We start from the raw sequence: 9,405 nt of genomic DNA on the forward strand, positions 1-9,405 counted from the left end.
TCATCTACCTCCGCTGAACGAGCTAGGAGGCACCGTACGCTCGGGATCGAGCCGGTTTCTCCACCACGGCCGTGGCATCTCGCCGGCGATCTCCACCACCGGCGCATCCCGGCCTCGCCGAGCTCGTCCACGGCCTCCTCAGGGTGAGCCTCCACCCGTTCCCCCCATATCTTACTCTCTCCCTGACACCGTATGTCGCCACCCCCGTGCCTCCCAAGCTCCGGCCGTGGGCCGTGTCTCGCGCCACAGCTCCGTGCGCGCCTCGTCGCGCCCTTGGACGCGACCAACCGCGTGTTAGCTGTCCACTGGCCGCGTCCGACCGCGCGTGCGTGCGCCCTCGCCACCCACTGCTCCCGCGCTCGCCCTGCCGCTGCTGAGGGGAGAAGTAACTGGTGTTGACATGTCATGGGTTTCATAGTAATGATGGTGATGTGCTTGTTTTTCACCCAATTTGGGGAGAAATTTGTGATGTTGCTGTTGCCAATGTACTACCCGTCTACGATATCTCTCCCCCACACCACCTGAGTAGTGACTTCCATTCAAGTTTTTGGATTTGGATCTTCCTAGTTTGTGAAGCAGTTGCAGAGTTAAACTACACTTGCTTGGTTTCATGGAAAGGACGGTTGCAGATATAGATGACTTAAAATTTGGGAAAGTGCCGATTTGGTATTATCTATATTTCATTTGCCGATACAAGTGTTTAACCTGATATATTGTACTGTACTAACTATTTGGTTACATTTAAGGGTGATGCACATATGTCATTAATCATTGTCTTGATGTCTTAGCAATCTGTTTGAGCCATTGAGGTACTGCTATTATTTTCAATTTACTCTCATGGTATGTGCAAATTGAACTTTTATTGAGGTACTGGCTTACTGCCATCCTGAAATATGCGCAATGTCGAAGATTAATATGTTTGAATCAGAGAGTGGTTTATACGATCATTACTTATGTTGAAAGGGGGTTCTTCGTGCTTTATAGCTTATGGAAGGACATCTAGATGTCCTTAATTATATTTTTTCCTCTTTTATTTTCTGACATGTGGCCTTTGTCTACCATTTCTCAAGTAGAAGAAAACAAACCTAATCAGTCCGATGTAATTTTTCTGCTGCCCTGGAGCATACTATATGGTGATGCTGAACTAGCGTATTAAGAATGAGTATATTTTTCTTAATTTCAAACGATGGACGACTGCATGTGGTTTTCCATTGTTCAGCTCTGACTATTAAACATTCATTCTTGACTGAAAGAAGTGGATGTTTCCATTGATCTGTTAGGTCAAAAATGTAAATGTGATTGAGGCTGGTGAGTTGTGCTTTCTCAGGTTTACAAGCATTGTTCATAGAAACACAAAACTAAATTTATATACTTAGGCCTGCATGATTGTTTTCCTTTTGCAAGGTCACTACAGCTGCTGATGCCTATTGGGGTTATTTATAAGAATCCAAATATATGACTTAAAGCTTAGCATTTTATTTTTCTGCAAGACACTATTGTCCAGTAAATAATAGCGACATTCATTTCTTGGTACAGTAAGCTTGAGTTTTCACCTCTTGTGTTTTGTTGCACATTCTTTTTGGGTTTACTTTTCTATGTGGTGAGCCCTTTCAGAAACCTGCATCGTGTTGTGCCACAACAGTTTATTGTTTAGAACTTCTACTCCCTCCGTTCACAATATAACAAGTATCGAAAATGCATTTTTGTACCGATTAAGCTGCTATAATGTTGATTATCTTCTGCTCAAAATTTATGCTGCTATAATGTTGTATGATAATGTTGTAAGGGTACTAATTGGTTTCTTCTGCTGCTTATCAGAGATGGGGGGAAGCAGCCACCGCCGCTCTGCCACACCGCAGTACGAGTTGGATCCTTCCAAGTTCTTCAGTATCATACTTGGGACTTCAGTATCATCCATGACACAGGTATATAAAACGAGAGATCTCCCCTTCACCCATCTGATTATGATATCTGTTGTTTGCTACATCACTCATTGTCCCAAACTGCAGAGGCTGTCTGACCGTTTTATGAACATGCTGGGTGAAGATCCGCCAATAATGTGAAGCTGCGATAGGCCGGCAGCGGGTTTTGCAGGCTGTGGGATGTGGAGTTGGTGATCAAGGAGGGCCACATGTACTTGTATCGTGGGTGGGAGAAGTTCTACCATGCCTACGACCTGCGGCTGCGGTACTTCCTTCTCTTCAGGTACGAAGACGACGCCACCATGCTCATCGTGAAGGTGTTCAACGCGACTATGTGTCGCATGCGCTACGCTGACGATGATGATGCCAGTACGTTCTGCCTCTTCTTATTCCTCTACATTTGGCTTTGCATCACATCTATTGTTAACGGTCATTGTTGCATTTGTACAGGAAATGGGAGCAGTAGCAGCGACACTGGCTACAGCCAAAGCAGCAGCGATTATGGCTGTAGCAAAAGCAACAACGATTCTGGCTTTAGAGAAAGCAGCAGCGATTCTGGTAGCAGTGATTCTGACAACAAGAAGGATGATCCGAACTGGAGTGGGGGAGAAGAGGAGCAGAGTGGGGATGAGGAGCTGCAGGATGACGATGGGCATCAGGCTGAGGATGACCTAGCACTGGTGGTGGCTGACCAAGGGCAAGAGATGGTGGTGGCTGACCATGGGCAAGAGATGGTGGTGGCTGACCATGGGCAAGAGATGGTGGTGAATGAGGATGACCTAGCGATGGTCGTGCCCGTCCTGCCTGAAGGTGGCCTCGCGATGGTGGTGTTGCCTGACAATGACCATGCACCGATGGTGGCGTCGGTGATCCCACAGCTAGGCGACATGACCACGCCAATTGTGGTAGAAGACTACATCCCGCTGCCTCCATCGCCTCGCCGCTCTTGGCGCATCAGGCTGAGGAAGGAGAAGGAGAAGAACAATGAGAACTGAATTATGTCAGGTATGTCAGATCTCCAAAATGATATATATATATATACTTAGTTACCTATGTTATCTCTAATATGCTTAGTTTCCTATAGGTTTGCTCCAAAATTACTTATGTTAGCACAAAATGATCAAGTTTACATAATAAGCTTATAGTCTTCTTCTTATTCTTCTTATTCTTCTTCTTTTCCAAAATGACATAGGTTAGCTTCATTTTACCTAAGTTGGCTCTAATATGCTAACTTAGAGAGCTTATATGCTTAGTTTCCTATAGGTTAGCTCCAAAATAACTTATGTTAGCACAAAATGATCAAGTTTACATAATAAGCTTATAGTCTTCTTCTTATTCTTCTTATTCTTCTTCTAGTATTCTTCTAGTGTTCTTCTTCTTCTAGTATTCTTCTAGTCTTCTTCTTCTTCTTCTCTTCTTCTTCTTCTTCTTCTTCTAACTTCTTGTTTATCATTTTGCAGATTTGATTTAATTCACAAAAGCTTGCATGGATGGAGTGCTTCTTTTCCATTTGTGTTTTTATTTTGTATCAATGTGAAACTTTTGTGAATTGATGGATAACGATGTTGGATGAACAATGTGAAACTTTTGTAATATGTAACGATGGAACTATGTGTTGGCTATGTATGTATATATGATGTGTTGGCTATATATGTCTTGGCTATGTATATATGTGTTGGCTATGTATGTATATATCATTGGATATGATTGTTATATGGATGCTTGTTGTATATATATGTGTTGGATATCTCATATGTGAAATAGTGACCTGAGATTAAGAAAAAACGAAAAAAAATTAAAAAAATTGTTACTAATGGCGCACTTCCATGTGGTGCGCCATTAGTATACCAGATACTAATGGCGCACCCGTGGGATACTAATGGCGCACCTGTGGTGCGCCATTATTATACCAGATACTAATGGCGCACCCGTGGTGCGCCATTACTAAAATATTCTAATGACGTGATGCTAGTGGCGCACCAGTAGTGCGCCATTAGTACGCAAAACTGGTGCGCCACTAGCATGCCTTTTCCTAGTAGTGGTAGGACACGACCACTAAGCTAAAAGCCCTAGATCACTACTCTCTCTTCTCAATTATGAGTCCTCATCTTTTCTACTCTTTTAGGATGGCTGATGCAAGGAACAAGTTCACGCAACCGGATGAAGATACACCCTTTGGACGCCACTTGAAGGAAGTCACTAAGTACCTGAACATAGGAGTACCAAGCTTCACTGGGACCTACATCGCCAGTTTACCCGAAGAAGAGCGTTGGATGATCCAAGTTCAAGTTCCAGGAAGTATGTTCATGCCCGTCACAGAGCCCATAGAGTTTTCCTTTGATGCACCAACCTGGAGTCTAGGAAAGAGCATGGCAGCCCACATTACCATGGGATGCATTGGAGAAGTTTACCACAAGGATCTGAAGGATACTATCTACCAGATTTGTGGGCGCCGAGATGAGCAATGAGAGATGATCAGCACCAGGAAGGATAGATCAATTGCAACTTTCATCTAGGAATTAAACCATCACATTCGTCGCCAGGAGAACCAGATGTGTGCAGGCATGATAGATCTGAAGAAGGCATTGACCAAGATCACAGAGTTGGAGGAAGAACTCAAGTCTACACGCGATGGATATGAGAAGGAAATAGCGACACTCGTGGAGAAGAATGATGATCTAAAGAAAAGGCTAAAAGTATTTATGGGATTTCCTGCAACTGAAGGAGAAGACGATGATCACACTTTCCCGGAGAACTACATCTTTGTCGACGACACTGGCTCGGACCCGGACGATAGCGATGATGACTATGTTGATGAAGCTGGAGCAGATATCATGGAGTCTTCAACGGAGCAGTTTTTCTAGTCGACCACCATAACAGTAGTAGTATTTCCCCATTTATATAGTATAGTCCGAGCACTTTTGTAACGATAGTTAGACTGTTGTATACCCTTGTTTGATTGATTGAAGTGATATTGATTGAATTTGTCTCATGTGCATATGGGTAGTGTTTCCCCTATAGACCTCATTCTATTCTATATTTTCATCTTTTCTAAACCCTCAGATGCCTCCGAGACATGACAATGGATTTGCTTTCCCACCGGAGCTCACCTAGTTGATCCAGCAGCAGAATGCATTGAGCAGATCCTAGTCCAGAATCAGAATCAGGGGAACAACAACAACAACAACAATAGTTGGAGAGATCCGGAGTTTTCTAGGACTCACAAGATACTACCGGTGGTTCATTGAGAATTTCTCGAAGATTGCAAAACCCATGACAGAGTTGTTAAAGAAGGAAACCAAGTTTAAATGGACAGAGGAATGTGAGGCCAGTTTCCAGGAGTTGAAGAAACTTTTGGTTACATCACCAGTGTTGATTCTGCCAGATCAGTGCAAGGATTATGAAGTATATTGTGACGCTTCTCGTCGAGGACTTGGAGTAGTGTTGATGCAGGAGGGAAGAGTTGTTTCATATGCCTCACGACAGATTAAGCCTCATGAGTTGAATTATCCTACGCATGATTTGGAGTTAGCAGCCGTAGACCCGTAGTGCATGCTTTGAAGACATGGAGACATTTTCTCATCGGAAACCATTGTGAGGTGTACACGGATCACAAGAGTTTGAAGTACATTTTCACACAGAAGGAGTTGAATCTCAGGCAAAGGAGATGGTTCGAGCTCATCAAGGATTATGATATGAGATTGCATTATCACCCCGGAAAGGCTAACGTAGTAGCTGATGCTTTGAGCCGCAAGAGCCATGCCAACACCCTCATGACCGGAGAGCTACCAAAGGAGTTAGCCGAGGACCTTCGCGAGCTATGTTTGGAGATAGTTCCGAGAGTCTATGTAGCAGCATTGGAGATTCAGTCTACTTTGATGGATAAGATCAGAGAAGCCCAGAAGACTGACAAGGAAATTGCCGAAATAAAGGAGAAGATGAGCAAAGGAAAAGCTAAGGGATTTCGTGAGGATGAGCACGATACCCTATGGTTTGAGGACCGCGTTTATGTGCCTAATAACCCAGAGATCAGGAAGTTGATTCTGCAAGAGGCCTGTCGGTGTCAAAACCGGCGGATCTCGGTTAGGGGGTCCCGATCTGTGCATCTTAGGCTAATGGTAACAGGAAGCAAGGGACACAATGTTTACCCAGGTTCAGGCCCTCTCGATGGAGGTCAAACCCTACTTCCTGCTTGATTAATATTGAAGATATGTGGAATACAAGAGTAGATCTACCACAAGGTCCTAGAGGCTAAACACTAAGAGCTAGCCTATGATGGTATGATTGTAATTGTAATCGGCCTTCTAAGGACCATGCTCTCCGGTTTATATAGACACCGGAGAGCTAGGGTTTACATGGAGTCAGTTTACAAGGAAGGAAACATAATATCCAGATTGCCAAGCTTGTCTTCCACGCAAAGGAGAGTCCCATCCGGACACGAGCTGAAGTCTTGAGTCTTGTATCTTGACGCTTCTATAGTCCGAACGATGTATATAGTCCGGCTGTCCGGATACCCCCCTTATCCAGGACTCCCTCAGTAGCCCCTGAACCAGGCTTCAATGACGATGAGTCCAATGCGCAGTCTTGTCTTTGGCATTGCAAGGCGGGTTCCTCCTCCGAATACTCCAAGGTGATTATCGAACACGTAGGTTGTGTCCAGATTTGCAAGATGATCTTCACACAGCCTTAGCATAAATCCGTTCTGCTCGCAGTCTTCGTACGTCATGCCCTTGCATCATGACCTGGTTCAACATGAACAAGCGTTTCCTGCTCCACCTCGACTCGCGTTGCGAGGCGGTTTCATCGGCACGTCCTGCCAAAGCAGAGATCGTGTCCTTAATACGGGATCTTTCATCAATATGGGCATATGCGACCCACCACGACTGTTGGTACAATTCCATGTTTCTTTTTAGATAAGTCTCAAGCGGTCACGCTGAGGACTCTTGGTATTCATCCCTTTTAAAAAGGGGTCGAGGCCTACGCCTCGTCTCCACCTCTCCTGCTCCTTCTCATACCTCGAGCTCCATCGCCCAAAGCCTAAGCTCCAACACCCCAGATTCTCCAATATGTCCGGATCCGACGCAGCAGGCCGGTGGGTGGCCTCCTCGATTCAGGAGGAGGATATTGCGAAGCTTAGGGAGGTCGGATACCTGACTGCCGATATCCAGCACGGGCTTCCTGCTCCGGGGCAAGTCATCCCCATGCCGGAGCCCAATGAGAGCGTCTTGTTTACTCCTCACTTCCTCTGAGGCCTAGGCCTCACCCTCGACCCCTTTGTGAGGGGGCTTATGTTCTACTATGGCTTGGATTTCCATGATCTGGCTCCAGACGCCATCCTCCATATCTCGTCTTTCATTATCGTGTGCGAGGCTTTTCTCCACGTCAATCCACACTTCGACTTATGGCTAAAGACCTTCACTGTGAAGCCGAAGATGATCGAGGGGTGACATGCGGAGTGCAGAGGCGCCATAATAAGCAGGAACACCGATGCCCCATGGCCAGAGGGTTCTTTTTCGGAAGTGTCCGACGTATGGCAATGGAGATGGTTCTATGTCACCACTCCCAGAGGCACAAAGTGGGTAGCTGCCCCCGAGTTCCGCTCAGGCCCTCTATCACAGTTGGCGTCTTGGACCGATGTGGGACGGAGTTATGGGCCTGCTGGCGATGTACCAAAACTGCAGAATCGCATCCGGGAGCTTATTAGGAGGGACATAAATCTTGTCAGCACAATTCAAGTAATGCTAGTCTGGTAGATATTGCCGTGCAAATGTCGCCCTCTCCGTATGTGGGAGTTTAATCCGGAAGGTCCGCGGACTATTAAGCACTTCTTCAGCTTGACGCTCGAAGGAATGTGTAAATTATTCTTTGGACCACAAGCAAAGTGTCCGGACACCACCGAGGATGCGGGCCTAAGCTGCAATCGCCTAGATGCCCAAGTAAGCAACCTTAAAGCCGGATACTTCATTTATATTTATCATGATTATTATTCTAACACTCCCTCCGCGGCCAGGAATGGCTCGACAAGGCGAAGAGAATCAGGTGTCCGGCGCCACTTCCTGAAGGCCCGCCTGGTCCAACCATTGCAAAGATGCTGGACCGGGCGTTAGCAAAATCCCTTCAGGGAAAGGCGAAGGAAAGGGTAGTGAAGCTAAACTTCATGCGCTGCGCATCCAGACCGGGGAAATTGCTAACCCTCCTATGGAGGATAGTCGGGAAGGGGAGGTCGAAGCCTCCTTCCCACGCGGGAAGAAGAGGGCCGCCTCAGAAGATTTGGAGGCAGAGACGCCCAAGCAAGGGAAGAAAACATCACCAAGGGGCTCTGCCGCGACAGGCGCCCTCACCACGTCATGCCCACCAACGGGCCAGCCCTCCATCGAGCCGTAAGTTATTCATCAATTCGAAGGTGTAGTGTTACTCCGAGATCCATAACCAGGACTTCGTCTTTTGTAGTCCGGCGAGCAGCTCTTCTCACTAGAGTTCGTCTTCGGGGGACCTTCGTCCGGAGAGGATGGAGAGCGAGACTCCACCCAGCTCTCCGCCTCATGAAGCGGGCGACACAGAGGTGTTGTCATGGAGGAGTCTGGATCTGCCGAAGTCGGAGGCGAACACGTCAGCCGCCCTAAGCCCGGAGCGTTTGGCACCTACGGGGGGCGATGGGAAGGGTCCGACGCAGTTCAGTGTCCGGCCGGACCTACTGACGGGCTGTCTGGAGCAAGTCGCGCTCTCGGGGGAGCACTGCTCTTTAATGAGCATGGTGCTCATGAGGATTTCATCTGCTACCAGCGGTTTGAATGAGGCATTTACAAGCCTGCTCAAAGGCTTTGAGGTATGTAAAAATTGCACAATTTTTTGGTTATGAGGCACGCACTAGGTGTGCTCCCTATAGAAAGTAGCCCCTGAGACTCTAGTTGCTCGCAATAGGCGGCAAACGGGGGATCATATACTGATGGCTGCACCGTACCTATGCGCAGGTATGCAAGGATCTGGCAGCCGACCCGTCTATTGAAGTTGCCGAACTAAGGAGGCAAATCGGATCCATCGATGTCGATATCACACTGGTGAATAAACGGCTTGAGGAGTCCCAGGGTATGTGCTTGGTTTTTATTATAATGTGTAGGAAAATGCCAAAGCGGCATAATATTAATGCAATATGTGTGCACTGCAGATGGTGCTGCTGTCGTGGAGGCCCTGAGGGCGGAACTTTCTCAAGCCAAGGAACAAGCTCGGGCTAGCAATGCGGCTGCCCTAAAGGCGGCCGAAGAGTTGAGAGCCAAACAGGCTGCTCGTCGCCGAAGGGAGGAAAAGATAGCCAAAATGGCTGAAGAGTTAAAAAATGCCGCCGACCGGTACGCACTCCTTGAAAAGGAGAATAAGGCAAGTTCGGTCGACCTGGACAAGGCACGTAATGCCGCCAAGGAGATGTAGACCGAGATCCGGAGTATGCGGGAGGAGCTCCAACAAGCTGACAAAATCGTGGCTAGGG

Source organism: Triticum dicoccoides, chromosome 1B (assembly GCF_002162155.2).
Source record: "Triticum dicoccoides isolate Atlit2015 ecotype Zavitan chromosome 1B, WEW_v2.0, whole genome shotgun sequence".
Classification (NCBI taxonomy): Eukaryota; Viridiplantae; Streptophyta; class Magnoliopsida; order Poales; family Poaceae; genus Triticum; species Triticum dicoccoides.